The sequence below is a fragment of the Pipistrellus hanaki genome (assembly GCF_964339955.1).
Source record: "Pipistrellus hanaki genome assembly, chromosome: 17".
Taxonomy (NCBI): Eukaryota; Metazoa; Chordata; class Mammalia; order Chiroptera; family Vespertilionidae; genus Pipistrellus; species Pipistrellus hanaki.
This window is the reverse complement of record NC_140519.1, coordinates 21,970,023-21,979,364: the sequence shown is the minus strand read 5'-3', so window position 1 is coordinate 21,979,364 and position 9,342 is coordinate 21,970,023. Positions and strand designations below refer to the sequence as shown.

The 9,342-nt window shown below is 40.4% G+C and overlaps 1 pseudogene across 1 annotated transcript; it reads left to right on the top strand.

The window, feature by feature from the left end:
* The first annotated feature begins 6,994 nt into the window (after positions 1-6,994).
* Positions 6,995-8,232, top strand: LOC311611776 (solute carrier family 38 member 6-like; annotated as a pseudogene). The gene has a single exon. The product of its transcript is annotated as a solute carrier family 38 member 6-like (transcript).
* The last annotated feature ends 1,110 nt before the right edge of the window (positions 8,233-9,342 follow it).

Sequence of the window (9,342 nt, the reverse complement as noted above, 5' to 3'; positions counted from 1 at the left end):
AATCCTCTGCTAGGCATGTTGGGGCTGTGGGGAAGCATTGGTATTGTCCTTGTTGTATGCAACTTTGGAAATTGTGTGAAATAATACTAGTAACATGCAATTCAAAACTGTTGATCATGACTGCCCCAACTGTGTGAGACATACCACATGAGTTGTGTGAGATAGAAAAAAATTAAAGAGCTAGTTGGTGAGACAGGAGTAAAATCAGGAAAAATGTAACAGAAAAGTAGTTCTGCCCTGGCCCATGAAGGATGGAACCGAATGGGGTAGCAGGCCCCACAGAAAGCGGCAGGTTTCAGGTGTGGAGGAAATGGGGTGCAGGGCACACTTACTGGCCATCTGTGTGGCATTCACTTTCTGAGAATGTGCCCCCCTCCCTCAGCTCTGCATCCCCTTGGGATCCTCAGAAGGCCATTTTGCACAACCTCTGCAAAGCCCGTCCTGGGCAGTTGAGGGTAGGATGTGGGGTTTGGCCAGGAGGATGGATCTGCCTCTGCCGTGTGGATTCCTTTCCCTTTATTTTCCTTCTTATACTTGGGGCTGCCTCTCAGCTTTGCCTCCTTCAATAGGACAAGGTAAAGGAGTCCACAATTTAAAGTGGCAGTCTTTTATTGGCAATATTTCATGGAAAATTCTCACTCCACATACTTGTGGACAGACCGCCCAATGATCATTTTTTCAAGATCTTTTTAAAGAGTCCAACCAATGCTGCAAGGTTTAAGAAAAATGGGAGTCTCAAGCTCCTCCCCCTCCATTTCTCCTTACTTGGACACCATCACTTGGAGCTTTGTTCACAAATTCCTTTTGTGTTTATCTTTATGCTTCCATTTAATATAATTACATTGCTATGTTTTAATCTCTCAGTTTTAGGCATTTAGGATTTAGCTTGCTTTCTTCTTCCTCCCTTGACACAATAAACATTTCCCACCCCATCTTCCCAATTATAATCATATTATAATTTTGATTAAACTAATACTCAGAGTATGTTATTTGAGGTTGAGCCATGAAGTAGCAATGATTATTTTTCATTTTTCAAATAACTTTTGATCTCCCTGACTCGTAGTTGTCCAGTGGAATAGCCCCCTGGTGGTCATTGTGCATCATAGTGACCAGTTGTTCGGCAGTTCAGACAATTTGAATATTAGCCTTTTATTATATAGGATAATTTTTTTTTTTCACTTTTAAACTTAAAAATTGATGGCTTTTGGAAAAAAACTTAAGTCTGTTTGGAACACCTTTGATATGTGAATAACCTTTTCAACTGCAAATTAATAAAAACTAAATACAGGTAAAATCAAGTATTTCTGATAAATTTTAGTGTGCAAATTGAGATGGGCTATTAATGCCAATATACACTGCATCTCAAAGACTTAATATGAAAAAGAATATAAATATCTCAGTACATAATACGCTAATTTTATGTTGAAACAATATTTTGGATATATTTGGCTTAAATTAAAATATATTATTGATATTTATTTCAACTCTTTGTTTTTCAAGTGTCATAATAAATTTAAAATCACATATGGGGTTCATACTTTGTTTCTATTGGAGAGCATTGCTCTGGGTTATAGTTGTTTAATTTATTTATTTGATTTTCATTGCATTTATCAACCCCCAATTCAATGCCAGTATTCTATTCTGGATCTCCTCTTGAGACACGCATTTATTTATTGATTTATTGTGTATTTTTAAACTTTTATTTTCTAAGATCTTTATTGTTAAAAGTATTACATTTGTCTCCATTTCCCACCCCCCCATTGACCTCAACTAGCCTCCCTCCCCCACTTTTTCCCTCCCCTCCCCAGGCCTCCCCAGGCCTTCACCACCCTATTGTCTGACCATGGGTTATGCATATCTGCATAGGTTTCTTTTGGTTGATCTCTTCCCCCCCACTCACCCAACCCCACCTTCCCTCTGAGATTCAACAGTCTATTCCATACTTCTGTGTCTCTGGATCTATTTTGTTCATCAGTGTATTTTGCCCATTAGATTCCACATATGATTGAGAGCATGTGAGAAATGTGCATTTACATCAGACATTCTGATTCTTCATCTTTTGGTGGTGTTTGGGTGGGGGGGTGTGGGGTTCTGTCCTCGAGTCCTCTGATGAGCTCTTATCTAGATTGGCTACTGTCATTCTGAGATCCCTCTTTCTTTCCCTTTATTGTTTGACTGTGTCAAAGCCCATTTCCTGGGTCTCACTCTTATGCTTCCTCTTCAGTTCATTCCTTTGTTTTATGACACATACTTTTCTGTAGTTTTCTAAAAACTTAGAGTGTGTAGAAGATTAATTTTTCAAATGTCTTCCTTCTACACACGCCCTTGACTTATAATTTGTCCCGTTATGGAGACATTTTTTCAAAATTTGAAAGGCATTGTACCATTGTGTTTTAGCTTCCTGAGTTGCTACTGAGAAGTTCAAAGTCATTTGATTTCTTACCATTCATACACGATCATTCCTTCTCCATTTCTGTCTTCCTCTCCCTCTCGCTTTTTCTCTCTCCTCTTTGCAGAATTATTTTTGTCTCAAGAATGCTGTGAGGTTTCATAACCATGTAACTTGGTGTGGGTCATGACCTTCACTTCTGGGAAATTCCCTAAAATCGCTTTATTGGTGACTTCCTCCTCTGTTCTTTCTTGTTGGGACTCTATTATTTGGATGAAACAGATCATTGTTGGCCTGGACCGGTCCTCTAATTTTCTTTCCCTTTCTCTTTTATTTTCCATCTCTGTCTTTTGCTCTCCTTTCTAAAGTTTCCTCAATTTATATCCCAGCCCTTCTGCTGAGTTATTCACTAATACTATCATCTAGTTAATTTTCTAACGTTCTTTTTTGTTCTTGGACTACTTTTTCTTTTTAACAGCGTCCTGTTCTTGTTTCATGGGTACAGTGTCTTTCCTATATCTCCTTCTCCAAGGATAAGGTTTGTTTTGCTTTTTAGTTTCCTTTTCCCTCACAATCTCCTCTATGTCCCCTTTTGTCCAGCGTTTGGTCTCTGTCTTTCATGTTAAAGGGTTTCCCAGCCATGCTGGGTTGTTGGCACATGATTAGGGTGGAGGCTGTGTGCCTGTGTGTGTGTGAGGGGGTGAGATGTCTTACTAAAGGGAGCTTCTCTGTAAGGTGGCTGCAGGGTGCTCCCAAGTGAGTTGCTTAAGATCCTTCCTTTAGAGCAGTGGTCGGCAAACTCATTAGTCAACAGAGTCAAATATTACTAGTACAACGATTGAAATTTCTTTTGAGAGCTAATTTTTTAAAACTTAAACTTCTTCTAACGCCACTTGTTCAACATAGACTTGCCCAGGCTGTGGTATTTTGTGAGAGCCACACTCAAGGGGCCAAAGAGCGGTATGTGGCTCGCGAGCCGCAGTTTGCCAACCACTGCCTTCGAGCCAGGCAGAACTCCCAGAGGAAAACCTGTGTGTCTCCTGCCAGTAGGGTGTTATCCTGGCTGCCAGCACTCTGGGAGCTGAGTTGGGAAGAGGGCTTGGGATCGCAACATTCAGCAAGTATGCACTCACCAAACCCACCTGTTTCTGCGAGGCTCGCAGGCTGCTGCTGGCTGCCTCTGCTTCTGTCTGTTTCTGTTTAACAGACTCCCCCGAACGTTGTGGCTCACACTAAAGACAACTTAAAAAAAATTCTGGTGACTTTCCACCCATGGCAATATTTATCGATCATCTGCTCTTTATAGCAATGGACTTGTAATATTGGTGAAAACCCAAATTTAAGCTTGTCTTAATAAACGCATCCCCTGCTGTTTGGAATAAGCTTATTTCATAGATAAACATTTGTTCTGAGGATTCTTTTCTTTTCTTTTTGCATACCAAACCTTTTCAATACGTTCTATGGTTTTCATTTTCTTTCCATTGGCTTGTTCTTTCAGAGGAGACCTGTGTGGGCCCAGTTTGGAAACTTGAGATGGTTTTGTCAGCGAGTGTGTTGGTTCCTGTTGCCTGAGTCCCCAAGGGGACATTTTAAGTTTTTATTTATTGGGTAGTTTTATTTTCCTTGCCTGCCAGGGGAAGTTGGTAGCAAATTACTGTGAAGGCATTTTTTGTCTCAGGAATTCACTGCTTTTTCAAATACTGTAGTTCCTTTGAAGGTTCTTGTGGTGGAGATGCTGACGGGGCTTCCCCGAACCTTTCCAGGGGGGGCAGCCTGTGCGTGGGGCACTGGTGCGGTTGCCAGACTGCTCTGGATTTCTCCCCACCAACTCTCCCACTGTCCCATTTTCTCCCAGTGTGAGTTTGAGAATCACCAGGTCTGGGGGGCTGTTGGGGGGGGGAGTATTTCACCCACGTACTTCCCACGTGGTGTTTTTTTGTCAGTGCTGAACCGTTCTTGTTAGGACCTTGACCCGTCTGTTTTTGTTTTGTTTTTTCCCCCCATTTTTTTATTTATTAAGGTATTATATGTGTACGTACCTTACCAATCTCCCCCACACACCCCCCCACTCTCATACATGCCCTCCCTCCCCAGAGTTTTGTGTCCATTGTTTATGTTTATATGCATGCATACAAGTCCTTTGGTTGATCTCTTATCTCCCCTGACCCATCTGTTTTCACCTGCGCCAAATCGTGTCTGCTTCCTCAAAGTTTCCAGCCCACGGACACCGTTCTTCCTTCATTCAGGGGGACGCCACGGGCTTTTCTTCCTGCTCCATAGAGTATGAGATCCTTTTGGTGGGACTTGGGAAGGGAGGGACGTTGGACACATCAGCTCACCTGCATGTCACTTGCATGTCTCCTTGGTGGCTTTGCCCTCCGTTTTCATCGAGCGGTTTAATAAGATGTGCTCCACAGGTTAGGTTAATCTCGAGTGAACATTTCATTTCCTATGGCTAATAAATGGCGCAGACGTGATCTAGAGCAGCGGTCTTCCATCCTGGCGGCACATGAGACGCACCTGGGGGACTCAGACAAAACGCTGATGTCCTGGCCATACTCCCAGAGGTGGCGATTTGATAGGCTGGGGGTGCGGCCAGCCTTCAGCTTTCCTAGAAGCTCCCGGGCAGTTTTGGTGCTCAGAGGGCTGTGAACCTTGGGTCTCAGAGCAGTGGGAGCAGGGCCTAAGCCTGTGAGTGCCATTGACGTGGGGAAATAGTAAGAAAAGGAAGCAGCAGGAATAGAAGGAAGACGCTGTAGGGCTGAGGAAAAAGCGTGGGATTCAGTGCCTGTGTCTGATTCCCAGATTCACAATTGAGTATCCGCATAAACTGATATCACCTCTTTGGGGCCCCGTCTCGCCCTCTGTAGAATAGCAATAATGATGTTACCTGCCTTGTAGCATTGTTGCAAGACAAAACTGCATGTCTGTGGAAGCCAGAGCTTATTTATTTATTTAATTTTTTTTAAAGGAAAGAGAAATGTAGTTTTAGAAAAGGGAGGGAAAGAACATGAAAGAAAATAAAAATTCTAAGATTGACAACAGCAGTATCCCTTTAGCTGGCTGCCTGACCTTGGCATGAATCTAAATTGATGATTTTCTTTTTTTTAATGGTGAGACCTGCAGGGGACATTCCAGGAAGGAAGTCTAACAAGGCCAAGATGTGGGTCCCAGACCTTTGGATGCGTCCTTAGCTTTAGCAGCGCTCACAATTCCAGGGATGAGCTCACAGATTCTATCCTCATTAAGTGCTTATCCATGTTTCCTGCTCATTCTCCCAAAGGACCAGCTGCAGTGTAAACTCAAGATTGATGGGCAGGTGGGAAAGCCCTGAAGAAGTCTTGCAATCCTCTAATAAAGTTTGTGCAAAGGCCTCATGTCTAACCAGAGGCAAAGGAATCTCTATCGTGACATACCCATTAACCCATCTACTTGGCTTTCTAAGGTTGATGCTGTAAATCACACATTCATAGTTAATTAAAATGTGCTCAGTACTATAAGATTTTGTGTGTAGAAAAACAACCAACCACAACCACAGATCATTCTTCTTCTTTCCCTCCCCCTCTGTAGTGAGTTGAATTATGTACTCCCCAAAATATATGTCTAAATCCTAACCCTTATGGGGTGTTTTCTCTGACATCAACCAAACTGGGTGTCAAGCAGTTCTTACACTAATTAACCAAAGTGCAGACCACACAGGTTAAAGGCTCAGTTCCACAAGCCTGCCCCCACTTCAGATGCCAGTCGCAAAACTCAAGCCAACCATACTTCTTACTGATCATGTACAAATTGAAGGTCTTCATGATCCATACTTCAGACTTGTTAATTGGCTAGAATATTTAATAGATCTCAGAAAAATAGTGTTTTTGTGTTTATTGGTTTACAGAGATGACCAAAAATATCAACAAAGTGATATAAAGGAACCAAAGAGAAATTCTGGAGGTGAAAAGTACAATAATTGAAATTAAAATTCTCTAGAGGGCTTAACCTGCAGATTGAGCAGGCAAAAGAAAGCACCAATAAATTTGAAGATAAGACAAATGAAATTATTCAACTGAGGAGCAGAAAAAAAATAAGAATGAAGGAAAATGAACATAGGATGAAAAATGTGTGAGCTATCATTGAATATACTAATCCTAGGAGAAAATGGAAAGGGGAAGAAAAACATTAAATAAACAATGACTAACATCTCCCCAGATCTGAAGAACTACATGAATATACATGTCCAAGAAGTTCAATGAACAATAAACAATAAACTCAAAGAGATCTACACCAAGAGACTTGGTAGTCAGATTGTTGAAACCCAGAGACAAACAGAGAATTTTGAAATCAACAAATGAGAATTGACTTGTTACATTCAAGGGATCTTCAATAAGATTCACAACCAATATCTCCTCTAGAAACATGAAGGCCAGTAGGCATTGGGATGATATAACATCCTGAATTAAGAAAACCAACTACCAATTGAGAATTTTATATCACTTCCTTGCCCTGGTCAGGTATGGGAATCAGAAAGGCTAGGCCCACAGCTCTACTTTTGGTGTGTCTAATGATGGGAGAGCAGGGGCAGTAGCTTGCAGATGCACCTGGTAGTCTGCCATAAAGATGGGCTGGTACACCTCTTCCCAGCAGCCTGAGGAGGTGGAGGTGGAAGAGTTGAGCCTGTTGCTAAGCAACAAACACCACAGACAGAGATCCCCAGGTGTTTCCTTTGGTTTCTCAGTGTTTAATTTGGTAAAAGCCATCATGGGTGTGGCATCCTTGGCTTAGCTTATATAATACAGATATCCTTGGACTTAGTTTCTTGTTGTTGGTAATTGCTCTCCTGGCTTCATTATTAGTTTATCTCCTGCTTAATATGTGTACTCAGACAATTGTGATTCTTATGAAGATTCTTTGCATTTAGATCAGGTGGTGGTGGTAGGCAACATAATAATTCAGAATATTGGACTTATGTCACTTTATCTTTTAATTATTAAAACAGAGCTTCCTATTGCTATTTCAGAATTTTTGTCTGAAGACTATATTGGATCTTGGTATCTTGATGGATAAGTGCAACTAATAATCATTTGTGTTTTTATTGTGTTTCTTCTTGCACTTCTTCCTAACATAGCCTTTCTTGGGTGCATAAGTAGTTTATCATTTTTCTTTATGGTGTTCTTTTCTCTTGTGATAATAATTTTAGAAATGGTCCATCCCTTATCCTCTTACATTAAATTGTAGAGAGCAATACTTCCAGATTTCAAATGCTGCGGAAGTAAAGCAAAGTTCTCTCATTTCTCCAAAGAGAGTGCTTATGCCCATGGCCTTTTCATTTCTCTGCCATAGTTCAAGATTGCCCATGTACTGTGGACTTCAAAGCCCTTCAAAGAAAAGAATGTAGAATATAACTAATATAGAAAAATTGTTTTACTTTTTCTCATGTACTTTATATCTACACTCTTTGGGTAGTTTTTTTTTTATTATAAAGTGGCATCTGATATACTATAAGATTATAATAAATACTTGCCACATGATGTTGTCATGATTTGAAGTTATGCATACTACAATATTTGCTGTGCTTTTGACAGTCCCTTTAATCCACTTCCCTTCAAGAAAAGTTTAATGATGATGTTTTTCTCCAGTTTTCCATTCGCATGAATTCACCATTTTTTTTTTTATTACTCTACCACTCAGTACTATCATTGTTTTACTTGCAATATTTGTAACGGACATTAGGAATGTGTTTGGTGTAGTTGGTTCCAGTACATCAACATGTTTGATTTTTTTTTTTTTTTTTTTTAATATTCACAGGACTATTTTATCTTAAAATTAGCAGAGATATTTTCCTCTCGTGGAAATAGCTTGGGGCTTCTGTTTTCTCATTTTTGAATTTGGTTGGGAATTTTAGTTTAGCACTTATCATTTTTAATTGGCTTAATAAATAAAAGATATATTTTCCCATCTATTAAGAATAATCTCCATATGCAAAAAAGAATAAGTCTGGAAAGCACCTTGGAAGAATCCTCTTTATGTGGGTTAACATTTTTGTAAACATTATTAACAGAAAAGTGGAACAAAACCAGAGTAGGTAGGGGAAAGTGGGCTCTTAGCAGTTTTAAGAAATAAACTCAGAATATTACAACAACAACAAAAAAGAGTTTTAGTAAAATAATCTCTCCAGAATGGAGGAGTAATTAAGACATTTCCAGACAAAGAGTAGCTGAGGGAGTTCATGACTAAAATAAATGGACTCCCTGCTCTAGAATAGATGTTAAACGGAGTCTTTCAGGCTTAAATGAAATGAAAGTAGATTATAGATTAGATGGACAGTAGACTATAGATTGAAGCCACAAGAAAAAAAATAAAGAACACTGGTAAAGGTAACTACACAGGTAAATGTAAAACCCAGTATTACTCTTCCTTTCTTTCTTCCTTCCTTCCTTTCTTCCTTTCTTTCTTTCTTTCTTTCTTTCTTTCTTTCTTTCTTTCTTTTTTTTTCCCCCCTGGCTTGTAATTTCTCTTTTTCCTACATGATTTATTAGGCAGATTCATAAAACAATGATTGTAAGTCTACATTACAACATATAAGGATGTGATCTGGAACAATAACAATACAGGGTGGGGCAAAAGTAGTTTTACACTCTTTTGTTTGGAAAATAATACAATAATCCTATGTAATAAAAGTGTAATATGCAAATCAACTGAATGGTGAAACAACTAGTTGGGGGGGGGGCGGGGTCAGTGAGCAGGCAGTGCCAGGACAGCCAAGACGCATGCCTATGGGCAGAGGGAGGGGTCAGCGATGGGGTCAGGCAGTGGTGACCAGAAGTGGTGGAGGGGTGATGGGGGGGCAGGGCTGGCCGCTCACTGGCCTGCACTGTCCCCTGATAGGCCTGCCTGGTTGCTTCCCACAGAGGGAGGCCAGACTGTGGCTTAAGCCGTCAGTAGGAAATCCCCTGAGGGCTCCCCGA